Here is a 25,841-nt window from a genome sequence, read left to right on the forward strand (position 1 = left end):
CTACAGCCGAGAGCCCCCACTTCACCGCTGTTCCTTGCTCGGACCCAGGATGGAGTCGTTATTTATTAATACCGTTACGTAGCGCTTTTCCGCACTACTGAGAATTCCCGTTATTGATTCCTCGCGGTGCCACCTTCGCGTCCCTTCCACACAGACCCCCGCGTCCCCCTCCGCGCACTCGGAGCTCCGCTCGCACCCTCCCGCTCCCAGCCCCGCGGGACGGCAGCGCCGGGCTCCGCGCGGCCGGGTCAGGCCCCGCATCTCCCTGCCGCTGCGGCAGCGGGACGGAGGAGGACACCGCTCTCCTTGAGGGCAGCCGGCGGGAAAGCGAACCATGGCTCCGGTGAGCGGCCGTGCCCGAGCGAGGCGGCTCTCACTCCGCATAGAGGGGCCAGGGGCAGGCGCCGCTCCTGATGTGGGGGAGCGGGCTTTCACCGACGGGAAGCGGCGTTTCGGCACTCCCCTGCCCTGGCCGGGCGATCGCCGCGCACCCTCCAGCGGGGAACACCGGCTCCGATCGTCTCACCCGTTCGCCGCCAACGGTGGCCGGAGGAGCGGGACCGCGGTGAGGGGCGCCTCGGGAGGGAGCGGCGGCGCCCCCTGGCGGCCGCCCCGCAGTGGGGGGCGCTAGGGGCGGCTCCGCTGCATCGCGTCCCACGGCGGTGCGGCCAGGGCGATCGGCTGGGGTGCCGCCGCGCTGGCCCGGGGCGGAGCAGGGTCGGGCCGTGCGGGAGGAGCTGCGGGAGCGGCCGGTGCTGCCCCCAGTATCTGACCCGACCTTCCGCCTCTTCTTCTCCTCCGCCCCCCGGCTCCTGCCCCCAGCGGCCCGGGAGGAACTGAACCATCGCTGCACAGGAAGTAGCGGCTGCGGGGAGCAGCGGCGGCGACAGCTGGGGCTGCCGCACTCAATGAGCGAGGCTCCCGCAGCCGCCCGCCCCGCTCGCCCCTTCCCCGCCTCCCGAGGGCAGCGGCGCCGAGCCAGCCCGCCGCCGCCGCCGGGGGGGCACCGCGGACAGCAGCAGGCGGAGGCGGGCAAGGCCGCCCGCCCCGGGGCTGGAGGCTGAGGCGGGCAGAGACAGCTCCGGCTTTTCCCGAGGAGGCGGCGGCGAGGACTGCAGGTTGGTGCCGCTCCGCCGGCGAGGCGCGGGTGCCGGGCTGCAGGGGGAAGGTGGGCGGCGGACCCTGCCCGTGCCGTGCCGGCCCCTCCGCGGCCGGGGCAGCGCCCCCCGCCTTGGCGCTCCCCTGCGCGGGCGGCGGTGGCGGCTCCGCCGGGCGCCCCCCTCAGAAGGCCCCAGCGCACCGCCCCCCGCTGCGGCGGCACTGGAGGAGCAGCGCCGGGCCGGGCCCGGCTTGGTCCGGTGGCCGCGGTGCCGGTGCCGCCGGCAGTGCAGCCCTTTGTGCGCCGGCTGGGCCCGGCGGCGGCGGGTACCCGGAGCTGGGGGGGTGGCGGCGGTGCGGGGAAGGGCACAATGGTTCTGCCGGCGCGGCCGGGCTCCGGCTGGAATGCAGCTTGCACTGCCGGGGGGAGATGGACATCCTCCCCGGCGTGGGGAGGGACGGAGGCGCAGGCTGGCGGCTCGCTGCTGGGAGGATGGCAGCTGGACTCTGCGCCGAGCGTGAGGGGAGGGGGGGAGGGAGGATGGGCGGAAAGTGGGAGAGTGGTTTAAAACAAAAAAGAAACAAAAAAAATAATGGAAGGAAAGCCCGTTTCCGAAGAGCCGGGCTGTACCCGGGTGCGCGGCTTGTGAGTGCAAAATGGAGAAGAGCAAACCGTATTGATCTGAGAGCGGCAACCAAATAGGATGCTGTTGTGCGTGGATTCTGTTCAGATGATGCCGATGGATTTAATAAGCTGCTAACCTAATGTGTAGGCATCTAAATCGATAAGCACATTGATTATCCCCTTATATTAAATAGACTGTATACTAAGGGAAGTTTTGTGTTGAGACTGTTACTTATTTGATGCCACGCTTGTATGTGTTTTTTGCTCTTTGTGTTTTGCTCTTTGAATCTTCATCTCCCCTCCTCGATCAGGCAGAGAGTAGGTGTGAAGCAAGAAAGGAAAGCAGCAGAGTTTGCAGTAATTTTGCAGCTCTTTTTTCAAAGCAATAATCTCATTGGCTCATCATGTCATCAGACTCATTAATTTCAAGTTCAAAATAAACTGCATGGCCTTTCCCCCACTTTCCTGCTCTAAGGGAAATAGGCTGGAGTCCAGTAATGCATGTTTGCCATTAGTGAATCGCTGATACGTACAAGCATGTTTGGGAGTGGAGTGGTGAACTCTCCACTTGTCTTGGCAGTGTTTCTTTTGCGGTGACGCTGTTCACTCAAGTCTCTTTGCTTGAACGGCAGCTCCTCTGGGTGAAGTTCAACATAATCACAGATAGGGACATTCATTTATTTTTTTCCCCATGTAAACCCAAACGGTTCCCATTCATTTTTCTATCAAGACTGCAGTTGTATACAAGATGATTAAGTTACACGGAGTTTTTGCTGTTGCAACCTGCAGTGAACTTGCTTTGCTTCAGTGAGTGTTGGGCTGTTAGAGTTCCTCCTTCTGGCCCTGGATTTTAAACATAAATGCTCTGATCTTTTCCTGTAACTTTCAGAGCAGCCTTGGCTTTTGGTTCCCTTCTGTGTGCTCTGGTCTTGTTCCCCTTCACATCTGTTGTTACTGAATCTTCGCAATTAAAATTATGTGAGTTACATTTCAGTATCTTTTCTTCACCTTTTTTTTAAGGGCGGCTTTATGTACTCCAAGAAAGTCTCATTATCTCTTTCTCTCTTAATTCCCACCTTCACCTCTCCACCCTTATACACACACTTAATTGGAGAAAGCAGGATAGAGAACAGTTGGTCTCCAAATATAGCTTGAATTCAAGAAGCACAAGAAAAACACCTGACCAGCTTGTCTCTGCTGAGCATGATTAAAATGGCAGGACTGCTTATCAAAACTTTGTGCTGCAGTTCAACAACACATGGCAGAGAGCTCAGTCGAGGGTGCGCGGGTTGTGCCTGACAAGGACTGAAATCAGAATGGGCTTGAGTTGAGGTAGTGCTGGACAGAAATAAGGATGCTATTTCTTCTTCCTGCATGATTTCTTTTATCTCTACAGAGATGCATTAACAAACAGGACAAATTCCACTTACAGGGAACTCTCTCCTAGCACCAAGTGTATGTTCTTTTACCAGTCAGAGCCAAAGCTTTCTGCTCTGTGTTAATCTTCTTACAAAATGAAACTATTGCATAGTCGTGTGCTAGAGCTTCATGGTTTGGTTGTTTTTTTTTTCCTGCCTCTCTTTTCAGAAAGATGCATTGTTTTCAAATCCTAAACGGTGTTTTGTTTACTTAGAAAACTATTATGGAATAATTGGATTTGAGGCTTACATTTTGTGAGTAACTGATGTGAATAAAATGTTGCTGTTAAATATAATGAGTTCACCTATGCTAAATTTATGATAGCCATAAATTATGGTAGACTGCTTCTATGCTTTCTGCAAATACGAAAAACCGCAAGAATGTTTGCATTCATAGAATCACAGAATGGTTTGGGTTGAAGGGACCTTAAAGATCACCTAGTTCCACCCTCCCTGCCATGGGCAGGGACACTTTCCACTAGGCCAGGTTGCTCAAAGCCCCATCCAACCTTGCCTTGAACACTGCCAGGGATGGGGCAGCTACAGCTTCTTTGGGCAACCTGTGCCAGTGCCTCTTAACCCTCACAGTGAAGAATTTCTTCCTAATATCTAAGCTGAGTCTACCTTCTTGTCAGCTTGAAGCCATTCCCCCTTGTCCTATCCCTACATGCCCTTGTAAAAAGTGCCTCTCCAGATTTCTTGTAGGCCCTCTTTAGGTAGTGGAAGCTGCTCTAAGGTCTCCCTGGAGCCTTCTCTTCTCCAGGCTGAACAAGCCCAACTCTCTGAGCCTGTCTCCATAGAAGAGGTGCTCCAGCCCTCTGAGCCTCTTTATGGCCTTCTCTGGACTCACTCCAAAGGTCTATGTCTCTCTTGTGTTGGGGGTCCCAGAGCTGAATGCAGTACTGCAGGTGGGGTCTCAAGAGCAGAGAAGAGTAGAGGGGCAGAATCGCTTCCTTTGACCTGCTGGTCACACTTCTTTTGATGCAGCCCAGCATCAGTCTTGCCTCTCTAGCTCATGAGAACGTAATTCTTGATAGGAGTGGCCAAGGTACTGACAAAGAAACGTACCTGTCATCTGTAAAGGCTAAAAATATTCTGTTATGTCGGTGTTGGTTTTTTTTTTTTTAGTTTTAATACTGAGTGTTGATGCATGTGTTAGTCTGTTTATATTCACTGCCCGAACAAAGAACAGGTGACTTGGTAATTGCTACTTTGAGTATTGCAAGATAAAGAACAAAAGAAATGACAAAAATCAAAGTGAACCCAGAATTTCATTGTATCTCAGACTGTTCCATTACCTTCTGGTGATGAGCCCCTAGTAAGAAGGATTGTCTGTCTATGCTTGTGTTTCAGGCTAATACCAGGGAACTTTTGCTTGTGGGTAGCTCTTAATAAGGAATGGATACAGTCTTTGTAAGTAAGACTGAAAGGAAGGGAATAGAGAGGCATTAGAAGGCATTATCCAGATTTCTTGTTTACCTATGATACTAACCAGCATGAAATGAAAAAAAGAAGCAGTAATCCCAAGGCCTCTGCTGTGTGCTTGGTGAAGATACGCTTAAATGTGTTACATGACATTTAAGATACTCTTAAATGTGTTGAATGTGTTCCATGAAAATCAATTTGCCATCTGATGCATGATCATGTCAGGATTCCAGGAGTGAGTTAGCACCTAAATTGGGGATCAGTTATCACTAGGACACAGGCTCCTATAGGTATAACCAGTATATTTTAGGGAGTGTTTAATTTGCTGGAGCACCAAACCACTAATTCTGCTTCCTGTTTCGTTTTATTGCAGGAGTCCAAATTTCAAATGGTTAAAAAGGAAACAAACCCTTGCTTTAATTTTTTTGTTTGTTTGTTTGGGGTTTTTTTTGTTTGGGTTTTTTTTTTGATGCTGCTAAAATCAGTGGATACTTAAGAGTTACCGGTAAAATTTCCTTGTGCCTCTGAACTTGGGCACATTTTGGAGGGTGCAAGACATGATAGTGACGAGAAGCTGGGCATTTAGAGCTGTTACACACACATCATAGCAAATATGAGAGAAATGCTTGTCTCTTTTTTTGAAGACCAGTCTAGGAGTGTTACTTTTGGATCCAGTCCTTCACGACAGCACCTCCTTCTGCTGTGTCTTTATTTGTGGTTGTGTAACCTTGCATGGAACAGACAGCATAACTGTGCAGTTTAGAAGATGGGACATTCATCTTGGGAAGCAGGAGGCTTGGATTCTTGTCCTCCGCTAAATAAGTATTCAATGTTGTAAAAAGGAACTCAGAACCATAGCAGCTTTTCTTCTGTCTGCAAATCCATGCAAAACCCAAACAGTTTTAGGAGGACAGTGTGGTGACCAGCTGTGCTGGGGTACCCTGATGCTTTACCAAGGAAGTGCTGGGTAGAGTTATGATACCTGCCAGGGAAAAGGCAAGGAAAGCAGTATAGAAACTATGCATAGACCAAACTGTGTGAGGATGCTGCCCATCAGGCTGATGGGCAAGGGAGTGAATCAGTCTTTCCTTTCTGCTTCAAGCTGGTGTTTTATGAGGGGGTCGGTATAGTCTTGGCACTCTGAACTTTCCTCTAAAGTTGTTGATCTCTGTGAGACATAAACTGAGAAAAAGCTGGGATCGATGGTACATCTCCTTGCTGTGTGCTATTGGTCAATCAGGCCAGCTGCTCATGTTGCCTTTTTGTCCCCCCCCGCCTCCTCCCCACTCCCTTTGCTTATTCTCAGATATGCAACATCCTTCATGTATTTCGTAGAGAGAGTAGGAACATAATTTTGGGCTGCTGCTTCCCCCGGGATTTGGGGAACTTGGGACCTAGGCTCTGTGAGGCTTGATACTGCAATGCTGTATTTTTTGTGCACTTGTAAGTGCCAGTTCCTTGGTGGAGAGCTAGGGTGAATTAAAGAAGAGAAGAAACTTTGTCGTGTCTTTGATGGGGAATAAAAGCCAGTGTACTGACTAGTCCTAATACTGTTGTTTATCTTACAGTAGTATCAGTAATGTGTAATCAGTAATGTTTGCTTTCCAAACAAAAGATGTGGTCTGTGTCCCAAAGAGTTTAAAGATCCTTTGAAGCTTTGTGTAGTGGAAATGTTAGTTCTCTCAGCCAGATCCGTCTTCACTTGGGGTACATCCTTGTTGCCTAATTGTGACTACCACTGTAGCTTGAGACTGCTCAGAAAAAAAGAAAATGCTTATCCTTAGGGTAGATGTTGAGCTATTTATGTTTTATGAGAATGAAAGGGCATATAGATTCCTTACACATTTGGAGTGAAGCAGTAGAAGTTTTCCTTTCAGAAGAGGTGAATCCGAGTGTATGGCAGAACACTTAGAATCCAACTCCTCCTGTGTATTTGCATATTTGTGGGGAAAAAGGAAAAGCAAACCTAATTAAAACCTTTACAATGTTTCTGCATCAGTGTTAAGAGCTCTTTAATAGTTAGGCGTAAGCGGTATGCCATTGGCCTCTTTCTGTGTGTAGCACCTCTTCTCCATGCAGACAGACTTTCTCATTTGCTGTGAAGGAAATGGGATTTCAGTGAAATTTTTAGTTGCTTTTCTTCCCCCTGTTGTTCTCATATGTTAGCATTACTTAGGTAATTACAGTGTGCTGGTTGGGAGCCCTGACAGCCTAAACTGAGTTCTTTGTCAAAAATGCAGTGTTTCCCGTAATTAAGAGAGACTAGAAACAGCACCTGAATCTATTAATTAAATAGTCAAAGTTGATGGCAATTTAGGATATATTAACAAGCAAAACAAAATACATTTCTGAATAAAGTGTTGCCCAGAGCCAATGAGCTTCCAGGAGGCTTTTTTGTGAAGGAAAATAATCTATTGGTGCTGAAGCTGTCACACACGCACGGTCATGCAGAATTCATGTGAGATCTTCCAAATTCTGTGGTACTCAGAACAATAGCCACTGTTTCTTCTTCAAAGCTCTTCAGAGATGTTGAATCATCCTTGTGACAACCCTATGAAGTGAGTATTGTAATGTTTTATGGATGGCAAAACAATTAATCGGCATTGTCTCCAGCTGTGCTGCAAAAGTTGGATTTTCAAAGAGCCTGCAGCTTGGCCAGCCACTAAAACTTGTGGCTATGTGAGCAAGGGGTGGGTGAGCGTGTCTTTTGGCCTCTTCTGCTTGCTGTGGTGTGCTGATGAAAACATTCTGCAGATGCAGTGGTGGTCAGTGTGCAGGTGAGTGCATCAGGCTGGACCCTATGCGTCCTCATAAAGGATGAACTTAGCTTGTTCTGAATTATTCTGTCTGTGTTACAGGCATCACATCACAGCTGTTGGCTGTGCTGGTGTCTTTAAAGTCTGCCCACATGTGAAAGTTGGGTTGCTTAGACTGACTACAGAGCACAAGTTTGTTCATTTTTGGGATGAGGTCCTGGTCAAACTCTTCCAGCTGGGCTCTTGCCAGGCTGGGCTTGCTCAGGGTTATGAGTTGCCTTGAGGTTGGGCTCCTAACTCCCTTTGATCTGACAAATCTGCAGATGCAGCTGTTTCCTTCGGTATGTGAACATCAGCGCTATCTGCAAGCTGAAGGAGGTCTGGATAACCAGGATGTAAGTTCCTGTTAGGGTCAGACCAGCATCACAGCTTTTCTGAGAAGCCTGGCTTTGGTTGCTGGGATATGTGTGTCTCTTCTCCTCCACCAGCTCTGCCTGCTGCCCTTCCAGGAGTTATAAATGCCACAGCAGATGGCTTGGGGAGGCAGTGTCTGTAATTACTGTTGCAAGACTTGCCTAAGCTTGACTCTGTACAAAGAAAGCTTTTTTTCCCCTAGAGATTGGAAGTCGTCGGTACTTCAAATGCAGATTTGGTCTTTTCAGGAGAACATGATAGTGGAAATGTGTGCATTATGTACTGGTTCAAAATCAACCTCTCTTTCCTTTTAACATAATTCATATGATGGTTTAGTGTTACCAGTTTTCAGTCTTCTCCTGCTGGGTCAGCTTTCAGGTTCCTGGTAGTAATAAAGGCTAGACTGCTTATGGACCCAAATTTTGAGAACGGCTGCCACACCATTGGATAACACAGCTATAATCAGCTTATTTGATAAAGGTGGGTTTTTAAACCCATTAGCTTGACTGATAGCCTTCCATCAGGTTTCACTATGGATGTTGTTCCTCCTCCCAACTGAACAGAGATGCATGGCTATATGGTTGATGCATGTGAATTTTGTGCCTAATGCAAGCGTTCATCTCGCAGATGCAGTTGTGATTGATTGATCCACTGTTACGCTGCACAGTGTGTACTTTTATGTGAGCACCCTTGCTCCAAATGCCTTCCTGCAGTCTTGGGCTCCCTACCAGCATGTCTGAGCTGAACTTCTCTCGCCTCCAGTTGGTGCCTGTGGCCTTTGTGTTATTAACCATATAGCCAGCCTCTGCTTTAAGTTTGAGTTGTGAGAGGGCTGAAACCAAAGGGAAAGGAAGGTTTTCATTTCTTGAGGTCAGTGAAGATGCCATGACCCAAACCACCCAGGCCCGCTGAGCAGTGGGCTTCTGGTGGTCATAGGGAGACAACTTCAAACATCTTCCTGGGGTTGCTCAGAGGGTTGGAGCCTTTCTCTTCCTTGGGAAGATGAGGCTGTTGTCTCTATTTCACGGCTTTATTTTTTTCTAAATTCACTTTGCCTGTAATGTACCTTTAGTTAAAATTACAAGCACCAGTGGGAATTTGGGCCAGATTCTAGATCCTTACTGATTACTCCCACCCCCCATTTCCAGTGAAATATTCCCATCACTGGGATCATAGGATTGAGTTGGTTCTTTGTATTTTGTGTTTTGAGGTTTTTATCTTGTGTTTTGCTTCACTGGCCAGCCCATGGCTGTGGGACAGTGCCATGCCTTTCAGCAGCCTCTGCTCATAACTAACTCTTCTGAAACTTGTAAATGTATTTAATGTTGAATTTTTGTGTGATGTCACTCTTATCTGTGGAGAAGACAACTACTTGAAAATAGATGTTTCATACAGAGGTAGCACTGTGGCAAGGATGGTTACGTACCCTCTCTTAAGAATTGAGATGGGGTAATCTGAAATATGATGTACTGTGAGTAGTGCTGTTTACTTTTTGTTCTCTCAAGGTGAACTCTCAAGGTTTTGATGGTGGAAACTGAACTGGCTAGCTTAACTCTCCAGTTGTGTTTTTCTCCAACATCTTTCTGTGATGGCATGAGACCTATTGCTGCCAAATGCTGCTGGATTCCTTTCAAGCTTTCCTGCCCAAATACCAGAAAACACTCAACAAGGCCCGTCCGTCTGCCTGCTCTGAAAGGATTGAATTTGCATTCATTTCCTAACAACATTACAGGACTGTGTCTTAAGCTGAACTCCAAAGGTAGCTGTGCGCCTTCTACCTTGAGAAGTGTCTTGCCTGCAAATTGCTAGATGCTGGGAGGTTAGGCACAATACGCTTGCCTTGGTTCTCTGCTCTTCCCTGGCCACTGTTTCCTGGCTGCTGCCAGGGACATGTCATGAGATGGGGTAGACCTTGGTTCTGACCTGGTACAGACGTGCTTGCTTGTGCCTGGGTCCTGCTTAGCCCTGAAAAGGCATTCAGTCTTGCATTTGAAATGAAAACTGGTTACAGATGGCATTGCTTCAGCTTGCCCGTTGCAGCTGTAGCTGTGGCTGGGAATTGAGAACCATAACTTACTTAATGGGAAACGGTTTTGGAGCATATATTCTTAGAATGAAGGTATGTCCATTAAACACATACGTATGCTTATGCTGTTAGATGTATACTGCTAGCAAGCTCTCCTGGGTGCAGCTGTGCCTGTACGAAAGCCCACTTGATGGTACTTTTCTTTTTCTTAATTTATAAGCTTTTGCTAGCAACTTACCAAGAAGGAAAACCTTTCCTGGCTGAAAAGTTTCATTTCAGTTTGTGTACTATAGGCTTTTAATAGTATACTCCAGTACACTGCTGGAGTAGTATATTGGCTTTTCAGTAGCAATATCATACTAGAGAAAGAGAGCTGACCGAGATAGTGATGATATTAAAGGAAATTTTATGTAATAGCTTGGAAAGCAGGTTTTGTAGCTTTCCAGAACTCAAAGGTATCATTAGTTTTACTGGAAAAAAACAAGGTTTTTGCTGTTTACCTGAAGAACTGCCATTCACAGTGTCATCTTGGTTATATTTCACAATAAAAACCAGGTAGTCAGTGTTCATCATCACTCCCCTGCTGCATGCAACCCACTATGAGCCTTACCTCATTCAGGTACCATGCCTGTACCTTTCTCTACAGCAAAAGAAAGTAACATCCTTTTATTTCACTCTCTCTTGCGCGTTCAGGTTTCTGCCTGAACAGCATGAGAACTAGTGGAATAGTGGAGTAATCATCAGTGAGAGCATTTTGTCGCAGGGCAGATAAAACTGGCTGCTTACCTCCTATCTAGTTGGCTCCTTGCTCCTCCCCAGTGCAATAGGAATATCAACACCGAAAAAAGGTTGGCAGCATCTTTTCTAGTGGGACTGCAGTTTAGTCTGGAAAGGAGGAGTCTGTTTGCTGGTACTCTTAATCTCTCTCTTTGAATAAGATTAACCAGATCCTACAGACCAGCCTCAGTTTTTGGTGATATCGTTGCCTACATTAATTTGTACCTCTGGATTTACGTTGGAGTGTCTTCTTTAATACTACTCATTAGCACAGCTAGGTTGGCAAAATATCTAAAGGGAAAACTAGCCCTAGCTTGTCTGTATTCCTACCAAATACCTGTTTTGATAATAACCAAAAATGTAATGCTTCCACTCAGCTGTTTGCAAACTTGAATGTGAGTCAGTCTTAAGTGGTTGCAAAAAGAACCCCAGCCAACCAACCAAACCCTGCCAAAACCCCAACCTCAAACCTGTCCCTTCTCTCTGACCCCAAAAGTAAAAAGCAAGCTCACTAGGTGGGGATGCACACACGCTAGATTGGGATGCATACACGCTCCTGCAGAATGGTTCTGCTGGGCATGAGCTGGGCTATCGCATGCTGCTGAAAGCACCACTTTTAGGAAACACCTTTTTCTGCAGATGAAGCTGTAAGAAAAATTGAGTGAAAAAATTCACATGTATGTCTAGAGAACATTACCAAAAGGAAGGCTTATAGAATGAAAGTTGGTCTACATAGAGAATACCCGAAAGCTTGCTGCAAGGGAAGAAGGGAGTGAACTGCTCTCCATGCCTGCTGTAGAGAGGACAAGAAGTTATGGATTTAAGATGCAGAAGGAAGAGCTGGAAAGCTTTGGAAAAAGCTTTCTGTTGCCAAATGGGAGTTGTGAAATTTCAGTTGCTGGAAAGAATTCAAAAAGAAAAGATCCTGGCAGATGCCTACGGGAAGGGTTGGAGTTTGGTTGCTCCTGCACTGGGAACCAGAGTGCTGGCTTCCTGGTGGGAAGTGCACCCTTACAAGATGTGGACAAGGGGCCGGGAGCATCCAGAGAACATAAGTTCTGGCTATCCTGCTCAATCCTTCTGTTGCCATGTAAAAAATGGGTGGGAGTGGGTGGGGGCAAGTGGTCATGATGATAATAAGTTAAAGGTATTGGAGAAGCTTGGCTGTCAAACATTGGAGACAGCTGGGTTAGGTGACCTCTTGAAATCCCCTTCAGCTGCATACAATGCAATTTTATTTTGGTAGAGACTCTTGCTCCAAGCCTGCTCCACTCTGGGAGCCTTGCATGCTGTGAATTCCAGCACAGGGCAGTGCTGATAAATCTGTGCATCAGACTGAATGACTTAGGGAGGGTATATTGGTATTTTTGCTTTTGTGACATGGGGTCCTTTTAATTAGTGACTGCTTCATATCTTCCTCTTTTAAGTGTGTGAAATAATTCGCTTGCAGTGAATTCACTTCCATGTGTGTTCCATGCAGAAGGTGGACCAAAGCCTTGAAGATGTTTACCTGAAAGATCAGTCTCAAATCTGGAGCCTGAACCCAGCTACCGGAAAGAGCATGGTGCCTGTTTCCTTTGGTTTGCTATTTTTTCAGTCATTTGGCTCTTGGTGAGTTTTTGTGGCACAGAACTAATTCCTGATGACCAGCCAAAGTACCTTAGAGTCGCCCTGGCCAGAAGCAGTAACTGCCAGCAATGCGTGGAGGGCACTAAACGAAAGCTGAAAGGCTGGCTAAACCTCATTCAGAGGCTAGTTGGTGTGTGCCCACAGAATTTAAATGCAAGTGCTGGTTCTTTCTATAACAGAGGACTGCTTGCCTTTTTGGTATTGCAGCCATTGCACGAAGCTGGTGGGTGCTGAAGTAGTTTTGCAGAATGATGAGGAATGAATTAAAATCTGAGTCAAGTTCCTGGCTCCCTGTACTGGCGAACGCTTCGCTAACAAGTATTAGACGAAGTACCAGAAAATTTATGGACTGTGATGGTCTGTCACTCTATGAACAGAAAAGAAATACCATTCAGCTTCCTGAAATGCTTTCTTTTATGCGTAGTATGCCTAAAATGGTTTGGCAGGACATATGGTCTTTGCATGTTGGTAAAACACAGGCGATCTAGGATGCTCCACACAAGGAAGTTCTTGTTCTTTGAGTTCTCTCCCCAGCAATGGACAGTGAGTAAACTTGGCAGTACTTAGCTGTCATCATCTTTGTCTGAAAAATTCACAGAAAGCATGTATATCTTTAATATAAATGAGACACAACTTGTTTCCGTATGACCGCAGGGAACTTTGGTCTTCCTCTCACTATGGAGCGTGTGCCTAGGTAGGAGAGACAGAACTAAGATAAATTGAGCCTCTATTGAATGACTCAGTAGCTGTTGGTGGAATTTGTAATGCTCTGCTTTTTAAAATGCCATATGTTCTTATGAAAGGGGAGCCCTGCTGCGTTTCTTCCTTAATTCCAGAACAGTGTTAAAGCAGGATTCTGTAGATTGGAAGCATTTTGGATGCTATTGTTTGATAAATGGCCCTTGTATCTTGGAAGACTCCATCTTTTGCAATTAATGTACTGTTGGAAGTTCACAAATCTAGTGTGATCTGCTGGAATTACACATACAAGAGAGGGTATAAACAGCAGAAAACCAGTACCTGCACTTCTTAATACGTGTTTGCTCTGGGTAGTGAGTCCTCATTAGCTGTGTGCTTCTAAACTGGAGAATAATTGTTACACAAATCAAAAACACACTGCGCTGATACAGATTCTTTCTGCAAGGGTGTCTGTCTGACACAGCTTTGTTTAACAAGTTCTAGCAGTGCCAAGCACATGCAACTTGGTTACAAAGCTGGAATTTTTTTTTCTCCACCAAGTGTTTTTTGCATGAAACTTTAGCTTGCAGATACTCTCTAGAAGAGGGTGGATCATCTCAGACAGGTGAATTTGTGCATCTCTAACTTAATCTTGATTTCTTGGTGCAATTTTCTTTCTCACCTCCTCCTCCTCTTCCTCATTTAATCCCACTCATTGTGGGGTTTGTCAGGGCTCTTTTTAAGCATTTGATTCAGTTGCCAAATTACAGTAACGAGCAGGTAAATTTAATGCTGCGTTGGATGAGAGATGAAGTAATTGTACTAGCAACACTTAATCTTTGTGTATTCCATTTTTGTACTTCCAGTGTAATTAGATCAGGTTTTCTTTATTTTACCTCTAACCATTTTTGTCTATACTAGATGTATGTGGGGAAGGGAGGGGAAACAGGAGGGGCATGAAGGGTGTGAAAAGAGCCTTTAAATATTCCTAGGTTTCCTTGGATTTATGTTTACGTAAGCGCGTCTGCCTTGTGTGGGGGCTGTGGGTCTTCACTCCTGAGTCCATTGTGTAGGTAGCCAACAGACCTGAACATAATTGGGTAGATGCTGCCATTATTTCAGCTATAAACTAAGCCAACAAGTTTTTGGAAGGGTTTGGGCTCAAATAGAGGAGGGGGCGAGGGGAGATGCTGGGGGGGTCGTGCAGGTTCATCTGTTCAACCCATTGATTTTTGGGACTCCCTGTTGCCTGCTTGCTCCAAATTCCTACAGCACATCTCTCCTGGCCTTGCTTACTGCTTGCTGGGATCTGTCTTTTGCATTTTGAATATGCTGTTTGTCAAATTTCTTTATTTCTTCCACCATGATCTTGTGGGGTTGTTTCTGCTGCTTCGTACTCCCCATACCTCACCAAGGCACTTTCTGTTGCTTTGTCAGAGGGTGAGAGGCTAGGACTGCTCTCTGGAGGAGTCACTCAGGCGTTTAAGAGCTGCTGCCCAATTTTTAGATGGCAATATCTCTTCTTTTTCTCAAGAGTCCTAGTTTCCAGCTTCAGGTCTGGATGCAATCCTAATTTATGTAGGGATCCTATCTTAAGACTTGTTCAGATGTTAACTCAGCAGAGACAGCTTTGCAGTTCTTGAGATGGAAGTGATAGTTTCTGCGTGTGGAGGCAGCTGTGTAAGCTCGCTAAAGACCCTGGTTATATTGGGCAGTTCTTGATGCAGCCTTTCTAGCTGTTTGATGAGAGGTTGTTTTGGGAAGAAGAATGTAATCAGGTCAAAAGTCAAACTCTAGCCAAGGCTGATTTATTTTGCATGGGTATATTTTGGTTGCTGCGCATCACTCAGTAGAAGTTGGAATAATTGAAGCGTTCAAGCTACTTTTTACTACTGGTCTTTTCTGTTGGCAGTGGTTGCCTTTCTTGACATGGTTTCATTTCAGATTCCTGAATACTAAATTCTGGTTTGTATTAAATGTACTTTTGACTGTCTAACAGAAATACTGTGGTGAAAGTAATAAAACCTAAAGGAGAACAAAACCATTTCCTTTTGGCTTAGTGTTTTTTCTGTAGATCAACTGTGGCTATATTTTGGGTTGGCCCATTTTATTCCTAGCATGAATTTGAAATTTGAAGCCCTGCCAGTGGGCAGAGTAGACTCAATAAGCATTCAAATACAGTAAGGTGGAGTACTTGGAGTCTTAAGGCATAGTTATGTTACCTTTGCACATGGTGTCATGGTGATCCCCATCAGTAATGGCAGCGGTCATGGAGAAAAGGGTGCCAGCTCTGTGCAGGTAGAAAACACTTCCCAAAAGTGTGTGTATCAGGTAATTAATGTATTTGAAATCTAAAACCTGGGTTTTCGAGTTTGTAATGTATGCTCTTCCGTATTGGGGCCTGACTTTGCTCTTCATTCCCCCCCCCCCCCCCCCGATAAATAGAGATATGGCCATCACAGGGAGATAGTGGGAAATAGTGATGTAAATCCCTTGATGCACTGTGAAAGCCTAGTCCTTTCATGCTGCTATCTTCTATCTGCCTTCTGTGCAGCTCAGTTTATAGTGTGTGCTCTTTCTCTCATAGTCTCTAGTCTCAAAAGTTTCTTCAGTTATTTGTTGGACCAATACCATGCAAAGTATTCCAGATACTTACTCTAAGAAAGCAGCTTTCTTTTCTGCACACTGAAATCATGTGGCTGTCCTCCATATGAAGTGGCTGGAAGGGGTAGGATGGAGGGATCAGGCTGGTTCTAAACCCAGTTGTAATCTTCTCTGCTTTAATTAAATGCTGTAGACTAGTGGGGCTACTCAGGTATCTGAACATCTAATGTCACTTTAGGCACTCTAGAGTATTTCCCTTGGTCTGGAGCCACCTCTTTCAAAAGGTATAGATTTCCTAGTGGTCTGGTGTTGCATCTGTCAGTCCCATGTGGATGATATAGATCTCGGAAGAGTTTAAAAATGATGCTTGGCACCGGTGTTTAGAAACCTAGATCTCTTCCATAACCATTGGTAAGAATTTCAAGAACAACTTTTCTTTGCCTCTTAACCTAGAAGCTTTCGTAACAGATAGCCTTTTCCTCAAACCTCAGTTGTCTTTTCAGCTCCCTGCCTTAGTGTTCATCTTTGTGTTTAAAGTCAAAAGCTTTAAGTGCCAATACACAAATAAACCCATAGGTCAGTGTTTTAATTCAGTTTGAGATTATTTGACTGTCATGAAGATGTTATTTCATTGCTATAAAACTCTTTAAAATCTCTCTGAAAGGAAGATCTCGGAGTAATGTGTAATAAAGGAATGTTCCATGGATTCAACACTCCAAAAATGCAGGTGTGTCAGCGTATAAATAGAGTGCCTTCACGGATAGCTACTTACGGGGCAGCAAGTGCTGGAAACCTTAATATTTTTGTTAGTAGTGGTGATCAAGACTTTTATTATGTATTAAATAGCTTCTGAGCAAAGTAGTGTCTGATTGCTTGCTTTCTTCCCTATTCCTGGCCCACACTGTCATATCCATTATAATGAAATAGCATGCCTCTGCTATGGTGAAGGCAAAACAATTAAGGTAGTGATTGGTATGGTGAGATTTTATTTTTTGTTTCCTTGGTTTCCTACTGTCCTTTAACACAATACTTCCAAACTAACAAATGCATTGGAACACTATGTGATACCTTTGTAATAAATTTGATGTTCTGAAGAGACAAAAGAAAACACCTCCAGAGGTTTCCAGCTTTGGAAAAATATTTGTCCTGTGAAGAGCAAAATCATTCCCTAGCAAAAATTACTTCTGCCTCAGTGCTTTCTAACCCTCTGTTGTTCACTAAAACACTCAGATTTATGTGTAAGTCCTCTTGATTTCAAGATTCCCATGTGTCCTGAATGAAGCTGCTTTATTATTATCATCGATCATCATCCATGAAAAGCGTTTTGGACTTTGATAAAAGGACCATAGTTGCAGAACCACCTTAGAATAGTGCTATGGAAAGAATGATTAGTGTGGATACTAGGGGAAAGTCCAGCCTCTGAAAAGCAGTCACGTCCATGGTGCGAATTTGGATATGATTCAAGCAGTCTCTGAGTGTTGTTCTTGGTGTCTGAATGCCTAGCAGAAATGTAAGGTGAAGCAAGTTACTTGGTCACTAAGCATTCAGTTTTTATTAAGACTCCTAGTATGCAGGTGCATGTAAAGGGTCTATATACATTCAGCTGTTTAGTATTTGGGGTAAATGTTTCATGTTTTAGGAGGGAAGGCATTCAATGAAAGGAGAAGAGGGTTTTTTTAAGTCTATATTCCTTTTCTGTTAGTTTTTGGTTTGTGGTTGGTTTTTTTTGTTTGTTTGTTTTTTGTTTTTTCCTAGAGAGAGACAGGAGCATATTTGGCTGTTTTTAATAATCAAATAATAGAGCTTTAAACCTAGTAATTAATAGTTCCCTCCACCTCAGTAGCTCATGCCCATCTTTGTAATAACCAGCATTTCAAATTATGATCCAGGTGATTTCACTGCTGAAAGCAAACATCCTTTCCTTTGGAAGGCATCAAATGCTGGTTGCAGTTGTAGTTAATGTGTTTGATTTCAGAAGGTGTTAACAAGTGTGCTTGTTTTTACCTATTTTTCTTTGTCTAAAAATCAGCCAGTGCTTTGTGTGGGGGTCAAAATATATTCTATTCGCCAGTATGTACACTGAAAAGCAAAAAGTCTTTTGACAGCATGTTATAACATTATAATGGAAATGCTAAATAATACTATAATTCATGTTTTCTAAATAGTTCAAATTGTGTTTGAGGATTGTAACCAAATGCTGCTTTGTGGTGTGACAAACCCCTGGCTGTGTTTGCAGGGGTGGATGTAGCTTGGGTAGGAGGCAGCAGCAGAGCCTGCAGCACTGCGGTCAGGGCTGGGCAGTGGGGCAGCACACCAGATTGAAAAGCCGAGCCTGTCATCTGGGGAAATGCAATCCTGAGAAATCATAACCATTCCTCCTGACTGTAAAAAGCACTCCAAAAGAGAAACCTGCTCATACTTACTTGTGCTGATCAGTAAAACTTACTGAAGTCTGTGACAATATTTCTCAGTGCCAGAGTTGGCCACAGAGATCCAGAGTGCATTTGTATGTTTGCTTTACCTGTGCACTTTACCCTGATTATGTAGCTTTTCCAAATGGTATTTGTATTTTAAGCAACATGAGATTGCGGCTGGACCTTTGAAGAATGTGAGTGGTAGTGTGCGCATAAGGGTCAGTACATACTTGCTGTTCTCCAGACATGCTCTGCACATCTCTGCAGGCCCAGGTGGTCTGGGATTTAGTATTTTAAGGTGATGATTGTGCTGGGGGGCAACGTTGAAGCTGGGAATTCATAAAAGAAAAGCTGTAATGCCTTAGATGTCTCTTCTGAAGTGTGTGTGAGGTCTTAATCCATTTACCACAGAATGTGCTATACTTAGGATGCTTTGTGAACGTGGAATTTTATTTTCCATGTGCCAGTAAATATTGTAACCTTTATTTATTATTATTGTTTTATGGGTTCCATATTCTTCAAACAGCAATCCTTTTTTAAAATCTCTCATCCACTTAGGAAAAGTTGTCTTTACATATGAATTCCTGTTCCCTGTGAGGATAATGAGACAGTTTTTGCATTCCATGATACGTGAAAATAGATGATTGTGATGGATGCAGAAAGGCATCTCACTATTTTTTTTAATTTTTTAGTTTCTTAGTAGGGTAGGAAATGCTCTACTATTTCATTTCAGCGTTCTGTGGCATCTAGGAAATGAGAATGAGAGGAAACCTAACCCTGTGTTTAGGCTGACAATGAGGTGTGAAAACAGGCTTCTGACATGTATGTGCTATTGACTCTTTCATGGAACTTGACAGCAGTTAGTCTCTTGCAGGACCCAGATCTATCACATTGAAATAAAATTAAAAGTCTGGTTTCTCAGGGTTTGACTATTAATTTCTCTCTTTTTCCTTTGCCCGCTCTTGTGTTTAGGAATTTCATACAGAGAAAAAACCAAAACTGGCTTATTTGTTCAATGGTAGTTTCTCACAGTCAAATGTTGTGGTTTTTTTTTCTTTTAGTTTTAAAATTTTAAAAATCATGCTGTGAAATGAATCTGAAAAGCAATAGGTAGATTAAAAAGGAATACTCTTTAACATGAGTAATGGAGCTCCCAGGAGCAGAGCGTCTGGAAGCTGGGCGAAGCACGCTCATGAGAAGGAATAAATCTCTGTGACTATGCTGTTTAACACTTAAAAGCCTTTCTGTGGGGGGTGTGAGTACACTACCAGCTGTCTTCAGTGTTCAGGAAGAATTACTCTCCTTTCCTTGAGTCATTCTGGAGTCATTCAAATATATCTATACATTAGCAAGTTTTTTTCTGTTTCCTTCTGATACCTCCAGAGTGAATACTGCTTGGGACCACATCATGCAGCGTGGGGATCACTGAGCTGATCCAGAGTGGTATTACACAAGTTTTAAAGAGAACGTTTGGGATTTATTGGCGGGGTGGGACAGACCTGTCTTTGAATGTCTGTGTGTTTATTGTGGGGGGTTTTGTCTTTGTTTTTTGTGTTTTGTTTTTTAAATCTTAAGTGGAAGAAGCCGTGTGGACGAAACATAAATGTAGGTGGAAGCGAAAGGGGATGTACTAACCCCCCCTGTGTTTACTTCCCTAAGACTTTCAGGAGGCTTGTTTTCCCAGAGTTTGAGTTTTGCCCCTGACTCTTTATGTACTTGTATGATGCTGTGTGTGTTTTCTGCTTGTGATAGTGCTCAGTTGCAGGAAGTGTAAGCTTTTGTGCACTGTTTATCCACTTAGAGGTTTCTGTGTGTGTGTTTTGCTGAATGTGATTTTTAGAGCAAAGACAGGAGTAAACTTGGATCTGATGAGGGAATTGATCCCTCTGTCCACCTCCCCCAGCAAGTTACCATCCCATACCTAGGAGAGGTGAGAAAAGCCTGTGGTGCTGACCTAAATAAACTTTCTTGCCGTGTTCAGGGAGGCTGATTACTTTCATTGATAGAGCTGTAAGCGAGACAAACCAGCCTGCTTTAAAGCCTCCATGGCTAATGAATCAGTCAGTATGTTTTGATCTGTCCTACATAGTTTACCACCTCAGCTACTCTTGACTATAAAGATGTGAACCATTATGTGGAAAACCCTTTTAATTTGGTTATTGTTATTCAATCCTATAGTTGTTTAAAGCCAACAGAAAGAGCCCAGCTAGGTAGTCCTTTGCTTCCTGTGCTTTTGTGTATCTGTACCTGCTGTCTTGGTGTCTCCTTTCCTTTTGCATAGATCACAATGCCTGCACACATCTGATCCCCCATAGAACTGGTATCCAGGTACAGTTTCGCTGCTGTACCTTGTCATGGAGCTTGAAACAAGTAGTAAATGAACACAGCTGTATTGATCAAGGCAGCACACAAAGGAATACAGTGACTTTAAAGAGCATCTGCTTCCACATTTCACTTGGACAGGGGATCACTAAGTGTAAGGCTTTGTCACCTGGAAGAATCGGGCTGTGTGTGAGTGTGACTGGAGGCATGTTTTAGCCGTAGTATTTTTCTGGCTTACTCTCATGTGGCACTGTGTACTGCCTACACAACGTGAGGACAGTCAGAGTACTGCCTAGCAAGCTGGGCCTGGGTTTTCTGGTGCAGGGAATTTTGCACTTGGAAGACTCACACTTGAAATACTCAGTGACCTGAGGAAATAAAAAAGATCTGTTCTCTCATGGCCTCTCCTTGCCCCCTCTCTAGCGCCAGTCTCCTGCTCAGAATTGGTTTTTCTTCCTCCTGTTTCTTTCCTTCCTCCCATGCATCTTCAATTAGAAGAAATAAAATCATTACGTACATCCTTTCTCTTTATAGGTGCTTTTACTCATTCTACTTCATTATCAGTATGGCTTGTTTTCCTCTATATCTTTTTCTGCACCTCCTCTTACGTTCTTTTCCTGCCGCTTTTTTGTTCCCTAGCCCCTTCATACACCTACCCCTTGGGTTCTTGGGCCATGAGACAAAGGTATAGGGTGTAGGAATTGCACTAGGTTAACCCTGCGTCTCATAAATCTGTATGCAAACTATAACTTGCCTCCATGAAAAACTTCCAGGCTTGATTTAAAAAATGGTTAGTCATGAAGACTGTCTTGGCCCTTGGTAAGTTGTTCCAGTGGCTGCTGATCTTTGCTGAAGTACGTGGCTTGTGACCTGAATTTTTTGTTTCATTCAGAAGCCTATGGCTTTTGTTTACCAAGCTTTGGTTCCAGCAGCTGAGGCATAATCTGCTGTAAACCCTGTTTCCATGCAGGGACTTAGACTGTGATCAAGTTTGTGGTGTTTTGTTGTTTGTTCGGGGTTTTTGTTTGTTTTATTTTTATTTTTCCTTAAACTTAAAACAGCTCTCCTTGTTGAGTCTCCTGCTGAAGGCTTGTTTCCTGCTGGTTGAAGTTTGTGAAGCTCTTCCATGCACACTTTTCAGTCTGTAAACATAATCCTTGAACTACTGAAGGCAAAACTAGACATAGCGATGTGAGATGCATGATAACCCCGTCTCCTGTTTGTATCAGCTACAGCAAGGCCTCGTTTGTTTTTTTTTTTTTTCTCCCCTTTTCCATCCTGCTTCCTGACCTCCACCCTGCATCTTCAACATCTTTGTACACTCTTTGTTTCTTGTCTTGCCTCTCCTATGGAATTTCCTTTAGCTACTCTGATTCCCCTTGCTCAAAAACTGTCCCAGTTTCTGATGAAATGCGATTTTCCTCTTTGTCGTTTCATAGAATCACAGAATGGTTTAGGTTGGAAGGGACCTTAAAGTTCATCTAGTTCCAACCCTCTGCCATGGGCAGGGCCACCTCCCACTAGACCAGGTTGCTCAAAGCCCCATCCAGCCTGGCCTTGAACACTGCCAGGGATGGGGCAGCCACTGGGCCAGCCAGCTTCTGTGGGCAACCTGTTCCCAGTGCCTCACCACCCTCACAGTGGTGAGGACCCCCCCGGACCTAATTTGCATACGTTTTGAATAGAGGGACTGACTGTTTTGAAAGCCATTGAGCCAATATTGGAAGACTCTTAGGATGGTTCTACTCTTCAGGCTGGCTTTGGAGGAAGCAATGACCCCAAGTTGCAAGGCTCACCAGGCTTAGGAATGAGCTGTGTACATACTGCGCTCTCTTTGTTTTCAGTGGCTCAGTACCTCTTTGCTTTTCCAAGTGCCTGTCAAGGCTTTTGTGGGGAAACTAGTCCTTTTGATCACCTGGGAGAAAAACAGTGAGAAAAATCAACAGGGCTTATACACAGGACTCTGTATTATTAAAATCTTTATGGATAGGCAGAGTGTAATAATTTTATTTGTACTACAACAGTAAGGCCCCATTTGCTTTAAGCTTTGTAATTTGCAGGAACTGAAAAAAGTCTCGGAGGCTGTTGATTTCTCAATTCTCAAAGGTAGCACTGGAAGATATTTGAGGAGAGCGAGTGCTTTTATTCCAGCCTTCAATTTGACAGACTAAGCCTGTTCTGGGGAAAACTGTTGCTTGCCTTGGAAAGGTCATTCGTGTATTCAAATAACAGCACACAGGAACAGAAGACTCTTTCAGAGCAGGTGTCCAGAGATGCAACAGAAGATATCTGCTTGTCTTTTCTCATGCCTGTCACCACAGAAATCTGGTGAAGGAGTCTTCAGTTGCCAGCAGAAGAAAGAAGAAAGTAGTTACAATGAGGAATAAATAAGAGGCCCACTGGGAGCACCCAAGGCATCATCTTTCACACAGACTGAAAGCTCTCTTCTGCCATGCGGAAAAAGAACAAATAAGTAAACCTTTCGTATGCCGCTGATGGGACACGTGAAACATCAGGAAAAATTAAAAGGTCAGGTTACTTGCTGAAGTTAGATCTTTATCTCTGTGCTGCAGAATCGAGAGCAGCGTTTATTTACTTTTCAGAGGAAGGAGAGGATCAGTCAATCTGGCGCTGGAATACAAACCCACTTTTGGTCCTCAAAGTCTAAAAATTGCTTGGTGGAATAGATTGTATGGTGTGAAAAGCCCGTGGAGCATATGTACATTCGAGGGTGTAATTTTTTTATTACATGGTTCTTTGCCTGTGCATAGAGAGTACAGCAGTCCTGGAGGTGGGCTGTTATTTGTCACTGAAAATGTTGCAGGTAGGGAGTCTGTAGTAGTCCAGTGGTAAACTAGTGTTTGCTTGAACAAAAATACAAACTGCAGTTTTGTTCCATAATATTTCTCTGTCCCATTAAGGCAGCTTGGAAACAAAGGTCACCAAAGCTGAAGCTAGCTTGTACTTTCTATTATGGGTCTAATTTAACTGATCCGTGACTTAGCTGGAGTGCGGTAGGATGATGCTGATCAAATCTTTGTAACCAAAAAAAGCCTGTTAAAGAGCAGTGCTTGTAGTGCTTATTTGTCAGTCTTCCTCTTACAGGTAAGAGTACCTGGGAGCTTTATCTTGTGCGATGAGAAAAGAATTCAAGTTGTGCAGGGTTTTTTTTAGTACTGACAGTAGATTTTCATATGAAGTACTGATAATATATTTCAGATATTGTTCCATATAAATACTCCTGTGCAGATATGTATTTGCATAAAATTTTCCATAAAAGTGAAATAATCCAGAACATGTCCACCTGATGGCTTTGACCTACCTCTCTTTGTATCAGCAAGCTTGCATGGCAGCTTGATTTTTGCAATATTAGCAAGATGTGGGCTCTTCACTTACCTGTTGTTTGGTCTCTGGTATTCACTTTCCAGTGTGTCATAGGAAGGTTTTCTAAGGACACCAGACTTCTGCGAGTGCAAGCTCAAATACCAGTTCCCGCAATTCTTCTATCCTTTGGAGTTTCCATCTTTATTTCCTGTCAGACAGCAAGGTGGGACCATTGCTTGGTGGCACAATCCTTTTGCATACGGAAATGAGCATGGCCTGGTTGGGAGAGATCGCCATGCAGGACAAAGGTGGCTGCTGATGGGAGCACAGCCTCTGTGTGCTGAAGGTCAGCTTGGCAGCGCTGGTGCTGGTCCAGGGGAGCTCTGCCCAGGAGCATATGGATGTGATAGTTTGTGGCTGCCTGGCTCTCTGCATAGCCGTCACTGCCTGGGAAAGTATTCGTGTATCACTGCTCCTGATGTGTTGCTTCCCAGTGCAGTGTCTACTTTTGATGTAAAGAGCTGCTTGGCAGTATGCTGAAGTGCGTTAGTACAGCAGTGGCTCCAAGAGTGTCTTGAGGTCACTGGTAAAACCATCAGCCTTGAGCCTTCCCTTTCCCAACCAGGCTTTCTGATGTGTCAGTAGAGAATTGGTGTTAAACTTTTTGGAAATTTGCTAACCAGCAGAGGCCCGTGCTATCAGGATCCTTAAGCTCAGTCCAGCATCTTTGTCAACGAGAACTATTTCTTTAGAAAGACTTTTTCCTACGGTTGCTGTGGGCAGTGGGTTGCTTGCCATTCCCCTGATTCAGTGTTCCCCAAGCAGTGTTTTTCTAAGGCGGATGGCAGTCTGGAGGACTGTAGGGAGAGTGTTCCTGGCAAGGCTTGGTGCTGCAGTCTTGAAGGCTGCTTTTTGGGTGCCTGAACTGGTCTGTGAGAGGAGTGAGAAAGGGGAAAGGTGGAAGCCTCATTTAGCAGAAGAGGTGCAGTAACGTCTACAATACACTGAAGAGGCAAGAGAACTGCTGCTGCAAATTGCAGCAAGTCCATTGGGCTGCATGGTGGCCCTACGTGGGGCTTTGCACTTCCGTTTTATTCTGAAGGATTTTAGAGGTTTTTGTAAATCAAGTTTATAGAAAACACTTGAAGTGCATTTTGCATGTAATCTTAGGAAAGATACAGAGTGAAGTTAACAGTGCAGACTGTAAGCCAGTGGACCTCAAGTTGCTGCAAAAACTATCCTCAAACTAGTACAGGTTTCCTGAAATAAAGATGTAGATCTGTCACAGACTCATCACTTTTGGATTCACATGATTGATACTATCCTTGAAAGGACAGTATTGATACAGGTTTCCCCTGATCTTTGCCATGTGATAGAGGATGTTTTCTGTCTTGCTGTTGCTTCCATGTACAGTAGCAAAAGCCTTGGGTTTTGCTGTTTCAGCATTTTGGAGTTGGAAATCCACAGGATTTCCAAAGGGAATGTACTTGTTCTTACGTGCTGTAGGATGTGCTTGGCTGGGGATGATGATTTTGGCCAAGAACACTGCAGCAAAATGTTTTCCACATGACAGGCTTCTCCTGCATCAAATTCAGCAGCTGTTTCCTCCTATTGCTGTCTTCTGCAGCACTGTCGTCTGCCAATTCTCTCTTCTCTCCCTAAGGAGAATGCACACTGGTGAGCTGATTCATCCCAGTGATTAGCTGTGCTCAAATTAGTCCTTTCCCCAGGCTTCAGAGTATTGTCCAAACATGAACAGAAATGGATGGTACTAAAGTATTAATGTACAGCTCTGGTCAGGATTTATCGTTGCCATTTCTGAGGGTCCTGTTATCCCATTTGGAGCCATTTCTGTCCCCTTTTGCAGGCAGTTGCCAAATCTGCTTAGTCTGTTCCCTACACTGGCCTTTTTGATCCTTTTGTCCCTGTCCCCCAATTTGTCTGTTCCCTATTGTCTGCTACTCAGACCCCTAGAAGAGAAATGAGCTGCCTGATAAAGAGATTTTGCTGGGGTTTTTTTCCTTTTGTTCAGCAGCTGTTTCTTCTCTCTTTGGGGAGAAAACACTGAGGTCCACCAGAGGATTTACATCTAGGTGGTGATAACGTGAGTATGTGTGAGATCTGGTATCTCTTGGATTTCAGTGGCTGAGAAATGGTCTTGGTTGGGAGGGTAGGTCAGCACTTCTAGTTCAGGAGCTGGGAAAGCACAGAAATAAAACAAGAAATTACTGAAAAAAATATTTCAGTCTCTAGAAAGAATGATAAAGATTTGGGGTTTCTTCACCCCCCTTAGTTAAAATATTTCTCCTCACCTCCCTCAGTTTTGGAGAG

The 25,841-nt window shown here is 44.6% G+C and overlaps 1 protein-coding gene across 4 annotated transcripts in view; it reads left to right on the plus strand.

Annotated features, from left to right (window-relative positions):
* Nucleotides 1-605: 605 nt before the first annotated feature.
* The window catches only part of AGPAT3 (1-acylglycerol-3-phosphate O-acyltransferase 3), a 91,311-nt gene continuing 66,075 nt past the window's right edge, over nt 606-25,841 (plus strand). For 2 of the 4 annotated variants that reach the window (XM_030476806.1, XM_030476807.1), the window contains exon 1: nt 882-1,118. The gene's annotated coding sequence lies outside the window, so the exon portion shown is untranslated. Of the gene's footprint in view, nt 1,119-25,841 lie in introns of all 4 variants that reach the window. The other 2 variants (XM_030476804.2, XM_030476805.2) reach the window with 2 other exon arrangements.

This window comes from Strigops habroptila, chromosome 2 (assembly GCF_004027225.2).
Source record: "Strigops habroptila isolate Jane chromosome 2, bStrHab1.2.pri, whole genome shotgun sequence".
NCBI classification, from domain to species: domain Eukaryota; kingdom Metazoa; phylum Chordata; class Aves; order Psittaciformes; family Psittacidae; genus Strigops; species Strigops habroptila.